The sequence below is a fragment of the Pinus tabuliformis genome, chromosome 7 (assembly GCF_031772625.1).
Source record: "Pinus tabuliformis cultivar Carrire ecotype Pingquan chromosome 7, CPIR1, whole genome shotgun sequence".
NCBI classification, from domain to species: domain Eukaryota; kingdom Viridiplantae; phylum Streptophyta; class Pinopsida; order Pinales; family Pinaceae; genus Pinus; species Pinus tabuliformis.
This window is the reverse complement of record NC_142293.1, coordinates 1,317,264,057-1,317,283,307: the sequence shown is the minus strand read 5'-3', so window position 1 is coordinate 1,317,283,307 and position 19,251 is coordinate 1,317,264,057. Positions and strand designations below refer to the sequence as shown.

The following is a 19,251-nucleotide window of genomic DNA, read 5'->3' as shown; positions in this document are numbered from 1 at the left end:
GGGCTTGCGCACTACTGACCTAGCCAAACTGTGCAATCGACCCAATTTCGGCAGAACAATAAGTTTTCACAATATTTTCGTAGTTTTTACTCTAACAAAGTGTGAATTTCGTTCCCACCTTGCCCACATTTAATTCCTTAATAGTGCAAAGATTTTACAACATAATTTAAAAAAAAATTCTTCACTTGGTCCTCCTCTCACTGGCTCTACGGGCTCCACGAATATTGTAATACTTCCTTACCTATGATACCAATTTGTTGGAAAAGTAGAGGAATAAATACACAAAATTACACACACAAACAATACCACGAGCTGCGGCTCTTCTATTGATCACTCAAAACTTGATTCGACTTGACTTGACTTAATTACAATGAACCCATCATGGGTTATTTATCCTTTTTTTACTAACCAATCACCCAAAATAACTTCACATGCATACACACTATAAATTTGAATTTTCCCAAAATATTACTTAATTCAAACTCACTCGACTTGACTCAGTTAACCGACTCTCCAAATTTAGCCAACTCTTGCATGCAGGAGTAATTACAATTTTCAACAATTCTATACATATATATATATATATATATATATATATATATATATCTCTTACAAGAAGAATGACACTGCAGAAATATCACCATTCATAACTTAGCCATCAATACCTCCATATTGTTAAGCTCAAGTAATCAATCATGTTTCACATAAACAATATAGATTAATTAACAACACTAACAACATTTTCATAGCAAAAATTTCACATGAAGAGACTTATATTTGATTTAAAAATCAAAATATGGGCAACAAATTTGGGAACAACTCTCCACCCAATCATAATTGGGTTGCATCCTGATCTCTCTTGTTGCCATCACCCCCGAGCCAGATTCCAGAGGCTAAGATGGTTTTCTATAGGGATAAATTACCAATTACCAGTTGAAATAGGGACTTAAAAGGTCATCCCACCTCCACCCACCAACCAAATAATAATTAACCAGATGCATTGGGAATCCAAAATATCATTTCCTCCACCCTACAACTTTCCAATAATTGATAAATCTAGGGAGTCCAAAGGCTACACGTACACCTTGAGACATACAACATAGCAGTTCCACCCATAGAGGGGAATCCAAAACCCACTACAAGGATTTCTCTCATGCTCTGCTACTATGCCAAAGTATGTATGGTGTTTTTCATGGAGAGCTATATCAGCCCAAAATTTCTCCATGTTGTTGTAGTGTGCTACCAAAAGTAAATTCCTTCCTGAAGCAAAATGCAGAGTTATTTTTCCCTTTTTTTCTCTTATCTTTATGTGTGTCTCCTTTTTTTAGCGTGTTTTCTATTCTCTTGTTGTTTTGGGCACGTCGATGTCTTCGACAAAAGGTATATGTTTTCTCTCTCTCTCTCTCTGTGCTTTGTTGTGCATTTTTTGTGTGTGTGATTCCTCTCATGTGTGTGGATTCTGTGATTTTATAGGTTCTCAATGTGTTGGTGTATTTTTCAAGTGAATATATCCTCTATGTCCACTGCCTTTTTGTTTTCCCCAATCAACCTGCTCTCTCTCGTTGATTGCACTCTATTATTTTATTTATCAATTTATTTTTTCTCTAGAGCTGCTAACACAATCTCTATTTTATTAAATCCTTTGTCCTTTTATGTCTTGTTACTCTTTTCAAGTAGTATGGACCCGTGTAATTTTTTTGCAGTCCGTAAATTCTAGGCACCAAATCATTAAAACACATTAACCACCAACCTTCAATGGTTGTCCCAAATCTGTCAAATTTTTCTGCAACAAGTAAACTAACCATCCCAAGCAAGTCACCATTCTCATTCCTTGGAATATGTGTTCCATATTCAACCCCCCCTTTTTTTTAAATACAAAATACATTAAATGTTTACATAATATTGATAAGAAAAATATAAGAACGATGTCACACATTGAATATAACTTTTTTGTAGTAATGAAGAAATAATGTTGCTAATTCTTGGAGATCATGTAGAGTGCATATTTTAAACTCTTTAATTTTACTCTATGTAACCAAACAATTTAGAGAAAATTCTCTCCATTGTACCTTGAACATGTCGATGATATCTTAATTTTGAATGCCTCTTAGTTACAATAGTAATACTAATCAACTTGTTCAATAAGTATCTAATGTGTTCAAATATAAAGTATTTGACGATAATGGACTTGAATGATTCAAGAGCTCTTTAAAATGATTCTAAAAGAGGGTGCCTCACAATAATAGAAGTCCCCCTATATATATTTGGAAAGACAATGGAGTATGTTTATGTCCTTATTCTAGGGGAAATTCCCTTCACCTAAACTCGACAATCCCAATCCTTCAAGTAGTATTTTTTAACAATGTTTTGTCATTTGATTATTTTTGTTTTTTATTTTTCATAAGTGATACTTGAGAATCATAGATAATTTATAAGGATAATACTTTTCTTTTCTTTCCATTCTCTTAAAGTACGAAGTTAATTACATCTCAATGTTTCTTTCCATTAGTATTCTTTCATCCATGGATCCAAAAATATTTTGGTTTCTACGAACAATGGTCTTTCATTTAGGTACTTATTGAAAAAAAAAAATTGAATAAAGTTAAACATAAGGAAAGAATTCATGTTAATGATGCAATTTCAAAAATACAATCACCAGATTCTTCAACCATAAGGTTCTTTTCCAAGAAGTTAAAGGAATCAATGCAATGTGATTTTCTATGTCTTTTTCATAAGGAGATGCAAACAAACTTTGTGTAAGGGTTTCTCTTCTCTTATCTTCTATAATTAAATAAACCAACTTCCTCAAAAAATTCATGGTTGGTTAAGAAATACAATAGCCTATGTAAAGATGGGTCAAGCTTTTAAATTCTTGAAATCATAAATCATAGCATATAATGTTCTTTCTTCAATAATATGGATTCTATTATCTATATCTGGTGTTTTTCTATAGGGATTTTATGCCCTTATAGTTATGGTGTTTCCATTTATTTCTTGTAGGCATTTGTGCCCTTTTATATCCTTAATTTCTATATAGTTACTATTTTATTCTTTTGGTATATGTATACATAAGCTCTGCATGTTATTTGTAAAAGTTTAATATGCCTTATCAATTGTCTAAATATATTTTTTTCCAATTTCTAATAATCATGCTAGGTTAGGGACCTTACAGACCCTGTCATGGAATCTGCTAGTTTTCCCTAAGCCCTAACCTCTTCAGTATTTAGGGGAGCTTATAACTTGAATACACCTAATCCTTGACAAATCCTACCTCATTGCCAATCTTTTCTTTTTCTTATTCCAATGCTTCGTTCCACGATCGAAAAGAAATTAGACAAACAAGGTTTGGTTTATAAAGCCTTAACCTCATTTTTGAATTAATAGCTCTATCTAAACATTATTGTTGCATCTGATTAGTATTTTCAATTCTTAATAGAGAAAGACAGGGTAACTCTTATTTTAACCACTTATTAACTTCTTCCACAATATGAAACCTACCTTGACCTTTAACCATCCTCATTGTCTGCCATAGGTTAGAGGAAAAAGGAAAAATAAAAACATATATCAGCATAAGATATATATATATATATATACTTTGACATGCCACAAATATATAATCACTATGAACTATTTATTACAGAACTAGCTCAACATCTATACTTTAACTTATTTATATAATCTTTTCTTTTCCAAACATTAACCAAACATCATAAAATTACAACAATCATTTACTTATCTATGGATCGCTAGAAATGTGCAAAAGGCTTCCATGTTCCTCACAACCATGAACTAGCTTCTACAGTTGTTTCCCCCCAAGCTCAACTCCTCTCTGCAAGGAAAAAACAGAAAAATTATTTCGAGAATTCAACTCGTGAACCGTTTTAGAAGTGTCCTACAAATTTACTAGGTAAAAACTTGTGTTTCTCTCCCATTGGTTCTATTTTCAGAAGCAATTGTCTTTCTCTCCCACAGTACTCTTGTACAGATTTCACCTCATGACATCTATCTCTAGTCATGAAAATATTTGGTGGTCTATCTCTGCCAAATTCCTCCTTGAATGATGGCAAGAGGATTTTTCTTCTTTTTGGTTCTATCCCCTTCTAGGCATAACTGATTTCAAACTATTTTCTTGAGAGTTAGAAGTTAAATCTCACATGACAAGCTTTAGCACATTTCCAAGAATGTTAACACATCAAAATAGTTTCTTCTTTCATTTTAAAATAAATATTTAGACCAACCTATCATATCATTAGCTTTTTATCTTTTCCAATCAATAATTAGATATAAAAGTCATAAAGTGAATGTTTGGGGGTATTACACAGAGGATATTACTAAAAATAAGGGATTTTAAACTTCTATACATGTAATGGAATTGGTGGTAGAAAAAGTACTTTCAGGGAGAGGGTAGGGGGTAGGGGGTAGGGGGGTGTTTAATTTCTAACGAAATTAGGGGTATTCTTTAATATCAAACAAACACAACTACTATGTTACAAATTCAGGGAGTGGAACCCTTCTTTTAAGAATATGGAGGAGCATCCATTAGGTTTCCTTTCGAAGTATCAGGTTTCCCTATGATGGATAGGGATGAATTCTCTACCCTACTATTAACTTCTCCCAAGTACCAATCCTCTCTTCTTTGACGAAAAATTTCCATTTTATATCTCTTGAAGCCTTGATAGTGGTTCTACCTCTTCTAAATATGGTCCAATTAATGGTGGTCCTATGAATGACAATGTACGACTAAAAGAAAATATTTATAATCAATGATTTCATGCTATTATGGTTCCCTCACTTGAAAATGATCTCCTCCTTAAAAAACAAAGACTTAAAAAAATGGTCTAATCTTAAAAAAATAAATACTTCAATCAATATGCAAGTGGTTAAATTCCTAACTAGGGTTTTATGGGGCCAGTCCTAAGAAGGATCCAAATGCATATCATAATAAACTCAATATTTTTGGATTAAAAATTGTAGATGAATTGAACCAATGATAGTAATTTGTCCCTCATTTCCCCTATCAACTCATAAAAGGTGTATCAATGTTATATAAATAATATGTAATGCTCAAAACACCATAATTCCCCACTCCATATCAACTTCCCTATCATCTTGATTCTCAAATGTAAATTATCCCCTCTATAATGAAGTGATTTGATCCTTACATCTAGCTATTATACATCGTGATGAGATGATACTTGCACTAGTTTAGAAATTTTTGGCTTTGGGTTTGAGAAATATCCAATCAATTATCTCTTCCCTAGCTCTCTCTCTCACCTTCCATGAGCCCATGTTCCATAATGAATTGTGGTGTATTTCTTTCCTTCTATAAAAGCCCTAACTTCTTCATTATCACCATTTTTGTCAATATACATTACTATATCTCTATATATAAATGTACACATACATGAAGACAATCATTACAATATTCTTCCATTTCCCCCAAAATATTGAGGCATAAGATGATGTTAATCCATGGCCATAAGAGTTGGTGGTAACCCCATGAAACATGATAAGATTTGAATTTGTGATTACCGTTTGAGCTAACTCTCAAATATATATAGAGATTATGGATTTTCTTGTTTTGTTGAAGCTCTATTTAAAGATGTCATACTATCAAATATTATTGATCCCTTTATAAAATATATAACTTTATCTTATCATTTTATTATAAATAAAATACATTTTTATAAATGGGATTATTTCTTAATTGATTTCACAATATTTACAATAAATTTGAACTTGAAAAAAAAATGTGATAACAAGCATATTAATTTTTAACAATTTTTTTTTTAAATTTCATTAGGTATTATTGATATCAATACTTAACATTTATTATTATAATGTTAATAATATGTATTATTCTAAGAGGTTATAGTTTCAAATCTAGAAGGGTAGAATGAATATATATATATATATATATATATATATATATATATATATATACTTCTTTTAGTTACGTTAACTCCTAGGCTTGCCTGGACTTGGAATCGAATCAATGGGACTACCACTCTACTCTTGAGCCTAGAACCAACATATATCGATATATCCATCTTAACTATAGATTTAACATGAGCAGAGAGAGATCAAATTTCTTTACGTGTAAACCTATTTTAGAGTGCAAAAAAGAATGTGTAATTTTTTAATTGTTTAAATTGTATTTTTGAATGTTATAGAAATTATATAACATGTGCATTGACCCATTTTATCAGCACAAATTAAACTAGTTTTTTCGGTTAATATATTTTTCTATCTTATTGATAACCCACAATGGATATTACAATATTAAGATTTTTTTTTGATTTTTTTTTTTGAATTAATTAATTTATTTATTTTTTTCTACATATAGATATATATGAAGTTGATATCACTTTTCAAAATATTTTTGAAAAATATAAGGTTTAAACATCTTACTCACATATATTTTTTAACTTCTAATTACTTTACACAAAATTATATTACCTCATATGGACAAATAATTAAATATGCATAGCCCACCTTTTTTTAATTTAAAGAATATTTTATTTTTATTTTAAAGGGGACGGACAGTTTAAAGAAAATTTTATTTTTATGGAGGAACATACTTACACATCACTTTCACCCTGTATTGTAGAATAAACATCTCTCGCTCAATAACTAGCCACAAGCTTAGCTAGACAAATAAATTGGGTTTCAAACTTGAATAAAACCACTTTATTAATTAAAATTTAACATTGAAATCAATAAATCTAAAAAAATCACTTACCCCAAAAATAAGAAGATCTTATACCCTAATTTAATAGATCACTGTTATTTAATATAGTTTATTATTATTATTATAATTTCTAATTTAATCTTTTAATAATTATGATGCTTATAATATCATATGCTTATGATGTTATTAAATTTGGCAAATTTTATTATTAAATAAATGATATTATATTTATAACCAAAAAATATATAGTTTTAATAAAATAAAACTGGTTTAAAATTTATATAATATTTCTCTCTTTTAAGAAATTACATTATCTTAAATTTTACTTGAGATGGATTTGATGCGTTCAAATTTTGACTCTCGTGATGTTGGGGATTTATCTGGTAAAATCCCAAAAACAAACAAATTGAACATAGAGACAATGCTCTGTTTCTCTCCAGGATCTTCACACAGGGAAGCTATAACTGATTTCTGAGAACAGAGTATTACATACACCCACAAAAGCTTTGTATTCATTAAAATAAAATGCCTGATATTCATCCTCTTTCTCTCAGAGGGATTCACCAAAAAAAACATTTCAACAAAATCACTCTGTCTCCTTAAAAAAAAATTTACACAGCTGTGTGTAAATTTTGTTTACATTTACTGCTATAAAGACCTTTTACATATACTGCTTGTAAAAATAAAAATCACATTATGCACTTTGCATATTACAAAAAACTTTCAGCACTTAATACATTACACCCGCGCACTGCTGTGAGTTCTACAACTTCATTTCATACTATATGCAATATGCTCTGGTTTCGCACTGCTGTGCGTATACTGCTTCAATCACATACTGGTCACCCCACTCAAAAAATATATGTTTCTTATGCACTGTAGTGCATTCCAACAACAATAGACTCGGTGTGTGTTTTCCACCTTTTTTCATAAAAGTCAACTGAACAAAAAAATATCATACAATGCATATGCAAATATATCGAAAAACACCAAACATAAATATGTTTTACTATGCCCATACCTCCGAAGGAATAAAAAAACATTAAAATTAAAATTTTTACCAATATCCTACGAACCAGAGTAAATAACTTTAATTACTTTACTGAAATAAACGGCGGTCAACCCAAAAATTTACGCAATGTCATTCCCTCCAGGCCTGAATGCAGCTTTGGATTAATCGGACGGTGGACAATTTTCCTTCAAATCAAACGGTTCGGAACAATATCGGATGCCCCTTACTTGTTGAACGTTATGTCCCGACGGAAGGGTGGTTTTGAAAACGTACAGTTGACACGCGTCCAAAATTGATTGCATCGGATGAGTTTGTACGGAAACCACTTGCTGACCAAAAGCGGTCCGATAAGGTAGCTGGTTTTCCTGAGCTGTTTTGGTGAATTAAATGCTGCGCAGTTCAACTGTCGCGCAGTTGAAATTACAATTTCAACACTCCCATTTAATTTCAACTGTTGGGTTATCAGTCATACCCTAACACTTCCTCAAAAATTCAAATCTTTTCTGGTCCAATGGCTTTGTCAAGATGTCTGCTACCTGTTCCTGAGTCCTGCAATGTTCTAAACAATTTCTCCATTGCTTACCAATTCCCTTATGTAATGAAACCTTGTGTCAATTGTTTCGTTCTCTTATGAAACACTGAATTCTTTGATAATGAAATAGCTGAGTTATTGTCACAGAAAATCACCGTTGCTTTTGCCTGCTCTTGGCCTAGGCTCCTTAACATTCTTCTCATCCAAACTGCTTGACATGCTGCTGCTGTAGCTGCCACATATTCAGCCTCTGCTGTAGACAATGCCACAATAGGTTGTTTCTTAGAAGCCCATGAAATGGCTCCTGAACCCATGTGAAAAACATAACCGGATGTGCTTTTCCGATCATCTACACTTCCAACCCAATCACTATCAATGTATCCAACTAAATCTGGACATTCTGAGACAGTGTATAAAATGCCAAACCTTTTAGTACCTTTAACATACCTCATAATTCTTTTTGTTGCCTGCCAATGTGCTTCCTTTGGCCTCTCCATGAATATGGAAATTAAACTAACAGCAAACATTATGTCTGGCCTAGTTGCAGTTAAATACATGAGGCTGCCAACTATGCTCTTGTACAAGCTAGGATCAAAATCCTTGTTGCTGTCCTCTTTGCTGAGTTTTAATCCCATTACTGTGGGAGTGATTGCTGCCTTGCACTCTTGCATATTAAATCTGTCCAACACTTCATTTACATATTTTTCCTGTGAGATAAAAATTCCATTTTCATTTTGATCTACTTCTATTCCTAAGAAGTATCTCAGCAAACCCATGTCAGTCATCTCAAATTCTTCTTTCATGACTGATTTGAAATTTTTAATGAGGTAGTCATCATTACCTGTAAAAATAACATCATCAACATACAACACAACAATTAAAATTTTACCATCATTTTCTTTGATGTAGACGGTGGGTTCTCCCTCACACTTCTCAAATCCATTTTCCAGTAGATAGGAATCTATCCTACTGTACCATGCTCTTGGCACTTGCTTCAGCCCATAAAGAGCTTTCTTCAATTTGCACACTTTGTGCTCTTGGCCTTTCTTCTCATAGCCTAGAGGTTGTTCAATGTAAACCTCTTCCATTAACACTCCATTTAGGAATGCTGACTTCACGTCCATTTGGTAAACTTTCCACTTGTTTTGAGCTTCTATGGACAACACTGCTCTCACGGTTTCCATTCTTGCAACTGGTGCGAAAGTCTCCTCATAATCTCTCCCATACTGCTGCTTGTATCCCTTGACAACCAGTCTTGCCTTGTGCCTTTCTATCTTGCCTTCAGCATTACTTTTGGTCTTGTAAACCCATTTAACTCCAATGACTTCTTTACCTTTTGGTAGCTCAACCAAATCCCATGTCTTGTTTCTTTCTATGGCATTCATCTCCTCATCCATAGCTTCTATCCATTTCCTATCTTTAATTGCATCTTCGAAATGAATAGGATCATCAACATGACAATACAAAGCAAACAAGGAATTCATTCCTTCATCATAAATATCACTTAAATTTCTGAATTTCTTACCTCTTTCATTTGGTGTGCAAGTGCTTGAAGATGCACTTGAATTTCCTCCTTGTGGTGTGCTTGGAGAAGCACTTTCATTTCTCCTCAAGGGTGTTCCTTGCTGTCCTTGTGTTGGCGCTGCTGTTTGGGGATGTATTTCAGCCATCTCCTCATCATCTTCATCATGAGACAAACAGTTTTTAACATTCACTGTTTTCTCTATGCTTCCATCCCAAGCTTCCTCCTCAATGAACTGAACATCTCTGCTCACAAAAAACTTCTTGGTAGATGGGATATACAACCTGTAAGCCTTGGATTCCTCACTGTATCCACTGAAAATACATTTCTCCCCTTTGCTGTCCAACTATTCTTTAGCTGATCTGGAATGTGTGCATAGGCCACACATCCAAAAACTTTCATGTGGGTGATTCCTTGCTTTCTCCCACTCCATGCTTCTTCCGGCACTTTGTTCATCACTGCTTTTGTAGGACATCTATTCAAAATATATATTGCACAATGTACAGCTTCAACCCAATAATCATTTGGCAAATGCTTTGCCTTTAGCATACTCCTCGCCATATCCATGATTGTCTTGTTCTTCCTTTCAGCAACTCCATTTTGTTGCAGGGTGTACCTAGCTGTAAACTGCTTATGAATTCCATTTTCTCTACAAAACCGTAGGAATTCCTTAGAGATATACTCACCTCCTCTATCAGTTCTCAAAACTTTGACGCGCAGCCCACTTTTATTTTCCACAAGTGCTTTGAAATTCCGAAATTTTTCAAACACTTCACTTTTATTCTTTAAGAAATAAGCCCAAGTTTTTCTTGTGAAATCATTAATGAATGTTAGAAAATATTGGCTGCCTGCTAATGATGGGGTTTGCATTGGTCCACATAAATCTGAGTGGATAATTTCTAAGGGTGCTTTTACCTGATGGAAAACTTTCTCTATGTTGTTTCCCCAAGATACAACCTTCACAAAGGTTGTCCGGTTTCTCTATCAATGGTAATCCTCTTACCATTCCTTTTCTGCTCAACAAATTAAGACCTCCAAAGTTGAGATGTCCAAATCTCAAATGCCACAACCAATTTTCATCCTTTGGTACGCTTTGGAAAGCCTCTTGGGTAACTGCTGCAATTACTTCTTTGTTTCTCAAATCTGCCCTTATTCTTAGAGGGAACATCATGTTCCTCATCATCTTCACTTCAGCAATACATCGTTTGCTGGGTGCTCTATCCATGATGGTGCATACATCATTCTCAAAGAAAACATTGTACCCCTTTTGAACAAGTTGTCCAATACTCAAGAGGTTACATCTCATTCCAGGAACATAATAGACTTCTGCTATGGTTTTCTTGTCACCTTTCTTTGTAAATATTTTAACTTCTCCTTTTCCCATAACAGAAATTTTACTATCAGTCCCAAGTGTGACTTGTGACTTCACACTCTGATCTAAATTGGAAAACAAGGCTAGGTTTCCTGTCATATGGTTGCTACAACCGAAATCTAGAAACCATATATCATCACTGTTTGTTTCAGCCATGTTACAAGCTAAAAGCACATTATCTTGGCTGATATTTTCTCTAGCGATATGTGCATTTGATCTATTATTCATATCATGCTGCTTCTTCCTACATTCATTGGCATAATGCCCATATTTTTTACAATAATAACATTGGACATTGGATTTTTCATACCTTTGTCCTTGAGCATGATATTGTCCTCTTTGTTGGCTGCTGCCTTGGCCTTGGTTCTTATTTGGATTGCTGCCTCTTCCTTGAGCATTTTCTGGACTATTCCTTCCACCTCTATTTTGGCTTCTGCCTCTTCCTCTCTTGTTTCCTCTGCCTTGACCTCTTCCTCTTCCAAAGGACATCTGGGTCTTGAAGGTTTGCTCTAGAGATGAGTTTTCATTTCTACTCAACCTCTGTTCATGTGTTATCAGTGATGCATGTAGTTCATCAACTTAAAAGTTTGAGAGATCCTTTGTCTCTTCTATGGTGGTGACAATCACATGGAACCTTGAGGGTAGGACTCTCAATATTTTCTCCACAATCCTCCTTTCTTCAAGAGTCTCTCCATGAGTCCTTATCTATGTGACCAGACCAATTACATGTGTGAAGAATGAGTCAATATTGTCTGACTCCTTCATGCTCAGATTCTCAAAATCTCTCCTCAGCAATTGTAGTTTTGCTGTCTTCACTTTCTCCATGCCATGATAGGCTGTCTTGAGAGTTTGCCATGCTTCTTTGGATGTCTTAGCTGCTGCTATCCTTGGAAACACACTCTGGTCCACTGCTTGATACAAAAATACAAGGGCTTTTGAATCCTTCTTCCTATTGCTCTTCAATAGGTCTTTCTCTGCCTGAGTTAATCTATTAAATTCATTTTCATCTGTTGGTTCTTCAAATCCATCTTCAACAAGTTCCCATAAATCTTGTGAGGCAAACAGGGCTCTCATGGTTATTGCCCAATAGTCATAGTTTTTCCCATTAAACTGTGGGAGCTGGGTATTAAACATACCCATACTAGTGCTTGTGCTGGCCATTCCTTGCATTCTAAGCTATGCTTCTAAATCCTTGAATGTGTATTTAAAACACTGATTGTTTCTTCAGCAGTAACACAAAGAAAACTTTGAGGAATACCTGGATACTTTTGCCTGAGACTTCACTTTGCTGGAGAAGTTGTTGCAGAAAAAAAAAACTCCTTCCTTTAGCTTCTTTAACACCTTTAAAGAGCCTGGATCTGCTCCGATACCACTGTTGGGGATTTATCTGGTAAAATCCTAAAAACAAACAAATTGAACACAGAGACAAAGCTCTGTTTCTCTCCAGGATCTTAACACATGGAAGCTATAACTGATTTCTGAGAACAGAGTATTACATACACCCACAAAAGCTTTGTATTCATTAAAATAAAATGCCTGATACAAAATTCATCCTCTTTCTCTCAGAGGGATTCACCAAAAAAAACATTTCAACAAAATCACTCTGTCTCCTTAAAAAAAAAATTACACAACTGTGTGTAAATTTTGTTTACATTTACTGCTGTAAAGACCTTTTACATATACTGCTTGTAAAAATAAAAATCACATTATGCACTTTGCATATTACAAAAAACTTTCAGCACTTAATACATTACACCTGCGCACTACTGTGCGTTCTACAGCTTCATTTCATACTATATGCGATATGCTCTGGTTTCGCACTGCTGTGCGTATACTGCTTCAATCACATACTGGTCACCCCACTCAAAAAATATATGTTTCTTATGCACTGCAGTGCATTCCAACAACAATAGACTCGGTGTGCGTTTCCACCTTTTTCACAAAAGTCAACTGAACAAAAAAAATATCATACGATGCATATGCAAATACATTGAAAAACACCACACGTAAATATGTTTTACTATGCCCATACCTCCGAAGGAATAAAAAAACATTAAAATTAAAAGTTTTACCAATATCCTACGAACCGGAGTAAATAACTTTAATTACTTGACTGAAATAAATGGCGGTCAACCCAAAAATTTACGCAATGTCATTCCCTCCAGGCCTGAATGCAGCTTTGGATTAATCGGACGGTGGACAATTTTCCTTCAAATCAAACGGTTCGGAACAATATCGGATGCCCCTTACTTGTTGAACGTTATGTCCCGATGGAAGGGTGGTTTTGAAAACGTACAGTTGACACACGTCCAAAATTGATTGCATCGGATGAGTTTGTACGGAAACCACTTGCTGACCAAAAGCGGTCCGATAAGGTAGCTGGTTTTCCTGAGCTGTTTTGGTGAATTAAATGCTGCGCGGTTCAACTGTCTCGTAGTTGAAATTACAATTTCAACACGTGAAACTAAAAATACGATGAAATATTTATACTTTTCAAAAGTAAATCAAAATATATCATTCCAAACTCTCTTTGAGGCTTAGACTTCCTGTGGTTATCTATCGTGTCCTTGTTTTTTGTTAAGTTGAATATTCTATTTTCATGAAATTAAAAGTCCGATGAAATCTCTACATTTCTCAGAGTCTTTCTTTTTTTTACTTACAAGTCTTTAGATTCCGAGTCTACAAATAGATTTTTTAGACATCATACGAAATAGAGTTTTCTATCGTCTTACAAAAATATTGCTGAAACAACCATCTGCGCTGTTCAGGTGTTCCCATGGAATTCACAAAAAAAAAAGATATATTATGTAAACTGTTCATCTCCCTATCTTCAAAAAAAGGAAATATTATGTAAACTGTTCATCTTCCTATCTTCAAAAAAAGGAAAATTTTAGGAGTAGCATAGGGTTATCCAAGTATTATCCAGGAATTGGGAAAATCCCAGCTTCGTGCCATGTCTCCTGCATTTTAATGATCACATGAAAACCATCAAGTTCAGTATTCAAACCAAGTTTTGATACTATCTGCCTCAGAATTTAATTTCTGCTAATGTGTTGTATTGAGAGATTATTGAGGGAACTCCAAATTTCTTTGATTTGCTTTAGCCAACGTTGTAGAGAGGATTTATGGATATTAGCATGTGAACCAACGCAGTCAATGACAATCTTGGAGTCACCCAAAACATGTAAGTTTTGAATGTCTACAAATTTAGTGAATCATAACAGTCCCCACAGAGCCATCACTTCCGCCTTTGTGTTGGTTCCAGTGCCAGCGCCCCAGTGAACATGGTATGATAACTCAAAATGTATATGGATGATGAATCCGATCCACATTTGTGATCTTGTGAAGCCCAATCAAAGTAACCGGTCGGATATACCATCTCCAAAATTTCCAATGGGCGAGTGGGTTGTTGTTTTGGGGTCTCGAGAATTTCCAATGGGCGAGTGGGTTGTTGTTTTGGGTGGATTGTAAAAGAGACTTTGACCTTTGAATAATTCTCGTCAGCACAATCGACTCCAGGTCCCTATGATTGTTGAATATGATGTTGTTGGGCCATTCCATATTTCCCAAATGAAAATGGCAGGGATGTCAAACAATCGGATATACCATCTCCAGAATTTCCAATTGGTGAGTGGGTTGTTCTTTTGGGGTGGATTGTAAAAGCGACTTTGACTTTTGAATAATTCTCGTCAGCACAATTGACTCAAGGTCCCTATGATTGTTGAATATGATGTTGCACCATTTCCATATTTCCCAAATGAAAATCGCAGGGATGTCAACCAAAGTTCTATATCGCAAATGTACGATTCCAGGTGGCCAATTTTGTGCTCCAAATGATTCCATAGAATGGAGACCTCATACAAATTCTAAAGAGATGAATATTATCTTCCATAGCATTTCCACATAGTACACAGTAACCTGGGCCAGACCAGTGCCTCACTTGGAGGTTTTCCCCGGTCACATTTTTATTTTTCCAAACAAGCTATAGAAAAATTGTGATTTTTATGAAAAGAAGAGGGCTCCAAAACTTTTTATATGGAAACCTAACTTTGCAAAAGCCACGCTGGGCGAGTTTACTGATGTTGTCGAGTCTCTTGGTGCCACCTACGTACGAGAATTTAGTGGCTACATTTAGTGGTAATTTAGTGTCTAGCACCTATATATTATTTTATTATGTATGTGGATCTGGATTAATCGAAAATCTTGTTAAGGTACCCGAAGTTGACTTCTAGAGTTCAACGATCTCCATATAAAAACTATAAAAGCCCTAGGGGATTACCCTGAGAATTATAAAAACACCTGCGGTTTTATATAACAATTTGACGGCTTTCAATATAAAAATGCCCGCAGATTACCATGTCCGGAAGGTAAACGAGTGTTAGTAGAATTCCATGTCGTCGCAGTTTATCCTTACAATTTGACTTTCTCTTCAGCCAAGGGTTTGCTACCTATAAATACTCTCCTACATTTAATTGTCAACCATCACAGCTTTCTTCCTCAATCGGAGTATTCTCTCTCTAAGCATTTCCAAAATTTGTCCCTCGTCTTGTATTTACCTCAATGGCTTCCCCAATGGCTGTCGGATGCTCTTACAGCCTCCTGCTTTACATTCTGTTATTGCAGAACCTTATGTATCTCGGCTCAAGAGCAGAACCGTACATATAACATCAAGAGCCGCATACTATAGCAGTGCAGATGGCCTGGAAACCGAAGGTAAATGCATGCATCAATGCACACAAATCTATATTATTACTATTATCCTATCATTTTGTGTACGAGGGATGATATATGTATCTACGAATGTGACTGCAGGTGGAGCGTGTGGATATGGGTTCTTTGGCAGAAGTCTGAATGGAGGTGATGTAGCTGCTGTCTCTCAGTTATACATAAATGGAACTGGATGCGGTGCCCGCTACAAGGTAACCATCATCATCAAAACTATTTCATAACTGGCTACTACAAATTCTACTATAATTATCCACCTTCGTCACCTGATTTTTCAATCTTAAGTTTATGGACGAATTTCAATTTTAGTGTGACAAATTCATCTCGATGAAAATTATAGGTAAGATGTACCAATAAAGATCTCTGCAGAAGCGAAGGAGTGAAAATTGTTGTGACAGATTATCGGCAAGGCGACCGAACTGATTTCATCATGAGCCTTCATGGGTATTCGAAGCTTGGCCGTCCAGACAAAGTTAGCCAACTCATATCGTTGGGTGTGGTGGACATCGAGTATAAACGGTACATAGAATTGGAATTAGTAGATTAATAACGTATATAAACACACACAGACACACAGTTGAATATTTCAACCAATTTGATGACTTGATTTCAGGATACCTTGCCAATATGAGGGCTACAATCTCATGTTTAAGATCGATAGAAGTAGCAACTTTCCAGAGTACTTGGCATTGATATTTTGGTATCAGGCAGGCCAAAAAGACGTTCTGGCTATTCAAGTCAGATAGGTAGTTATTTCCATAATTATAAACTTATTTCTCTTTGCATTCCTAGTTATCTATGCTAACTAAATTAGTCTTCCTAATTAAAAGAAAAGTTCATTGACAATTACCGAGCCCCGTTGCAAATGTAATGATGTAATATAATGTAATGTAATGCAACGCAGGAGGAATCGTACGACTGGAAAGCTATGTACCGAAGCCACGGGGCCGTGTGGGACGTAGTAACACCTCCGAGGGGCGCTCTTTCTCTTCGTTTTCTGGTTAGTGATGGGAAGAGAGAGCAATGGGTGTCGAGCACCCATGTAATACCGGCTAACTGGAAGGCAGGGGCCATATACGACTCCGGCATTCAGCTCAGTTAACTCATGGTGTAGATTTGGCTTGCTATCCTCATAAATTGTAGTCTGGTAAGAAAGAAAGTGTGAAGTTAGGATGTTTGATAATTTAGTTTTTGATGTTAAGATATTACCGACTGCACGATCTGTTATTAATAGGTTTCATTTCTATATTTGTATATGGAATGTGTAAAGGAATTTTGGAGTTCGAGTGTTCTAGATTCGAAGTTGCTTCTTGATTCTAAGAATCAGAGTTGCTTCTTAGTTGTATAAGGTTAATACATTGTACTTTCTAAAATCAGGAAAAATAAAAAATAAAAGAGGCGGACAATCATTTGTCTCGTGTTAAAAAAAATTAATGTTATTTATTATATGTATAATTTTATTCGCAGAGTTTCTAGACATCCACAACATCAACATATACAGAGACTCCCAAGCCATCATCAATCATATCTTGGGATCCTCACACATTTCACATCCACATTTTTAGGGCTGGCTGATGCACATCAAGAACCTGTAGAACACACTATTGGGCGTTTCTATTCAACACTCACATAGAGAACACAACACTGTTGCAGATTCTTTACCTAAGCAAGTTCTCCTTGAATCACTAGAGGGGTTTCATATCACTCTGGAGGTGGATGGATGCTAGATAGATGCAGGTTTTACACCATTTCCTTGACCTTTGTCTCCACTGTTTCCTCCACTTATTTTGTTTCTTGTGTTGTGTCCACCACATGCTGCACAATGGGCACATGTTTTTATCATACATTTGGACTATATCTTGGAAGATTATGATATATGTACTCCCTTCTTTTTTGTTTTGGCTATGGCCTTTATTATGGAGACATGGTATGTACTCTCTCTAGACAACAACTATTTTGACATTTCCCTTGGGCTACTAATATATTGGGAAACAATATACACTTCATATGATGCATCCACATGGAACTCAATGTACTGATTTTACTGTCTATATAATAAAATCAACATTTTTTCTTATCTGGAAAAAAATATATATAGTTAAAACCTAATTTAAATAACAAAAATAAAGATTTGACAAAAACAATTACAAATTCGAACCAAAAACTCCAAAACCTTTGATGATTAAACAATGTCATTACTTAGCAAATTGTACATGCGATGATTTCACTAACTAGCAACCAATAACGCAAGTGGTGTGGTTAGTTGTTGAGCAAATATTCAGTGGTCATTATATCATAAACGAGAACATTGTGGGAGTTGTAAATTGAAATTAGCCTCTCATTGGCTGCTATTACATTGGTGGCCATCATCCACTCCTCATGGTTCTGATCGTGTCCACTGAAGGTGTTACCGCCTCCCACGCAACTCAGTGGCTCAACACATTTGTTTCCACATTCCAAGTGTGGAAATCCGGAATGACATGATTGTTCCATAAATCCGCAGCCTTTTTTTATATGGAAACCTAACTTGTAGACAGTCAAGCTTGGGGAGTTCACTAATGTTGTTGAGCCTCTTAGTGTCACATACATACCGAAATTTAGTGTTTATAATTATATGTAGTGTCCAACACCTATATATTTTATTATTGTGTATGTGGATCTACATTAATAAAAAATATTGTTAAAGTACCCCTAGTTGACTTCAATGACAAAAATTGAAGGGAACAAAACTATGGAGCAGAAGACTTGCTCTTCTTAGTATTACAAATAATGTAAATAAGAATATATTGGAAACATCAGTAATAAGTTACTAGAGTTAAACTCGACTTAAACTGGACTAAGTGAAATTGAACTAGGACACTTGGAGGGATGGTTTTGACACCTAGCAGGTGGTTGGGATTAGATTCTCCAACACTCCCCCTTAATTACAACCACATAAAAAATTCAATTAAGATACCTGTTGGTCTGTGTCTTAGCTAGGTTTACAATTTAAAAATTGATTTCAAATTTTCTTCTTCTCCTTTTCCAGATCCTATAGCCTCTTAATTGTTTCAACTTTTTCTCTTTGTTGTATCCTTCAAACCTCAGTTTCTTCATTTGCGAGTGCAAGTCTTCCATTTTTCCAAGGTGTCAGAAAATATCTCGGACTTCTTCAAAAAATGAGTTGTATGTGGGTTGCTGCCACATATTATCTTTTGTAGTGCATTTTTCATCATCAATCTGCTGCAACATCAGACCATAATATAACTTCATCTCTTCAAAATTCCAATACCTTAAAATTTCATTAATTTGTTCATCATTAATGTTGTCTTGAAGGTTCATTTCTGCAACTGCTCTGCAGAGTTTCTCAAGGCATGGTGTTGCAAGCCATGCTTCAAGGAAATTTCATTCTTCTTCA

The 19,251-nt window shown here is 34.9% G+C and overlaps 1 pseudogene; it reads left to right on the top strand.

Moving 5' to 3' along the window:
- Positions 1-16,956, top strand: part of LOC149252408 (expansin-like B1) — a 35,533-nt pseudogene extending 18,577 nt beyond the window's left edge.
- Positions 16,957-19,251: the final 2,295 nt, after the last annotated feature.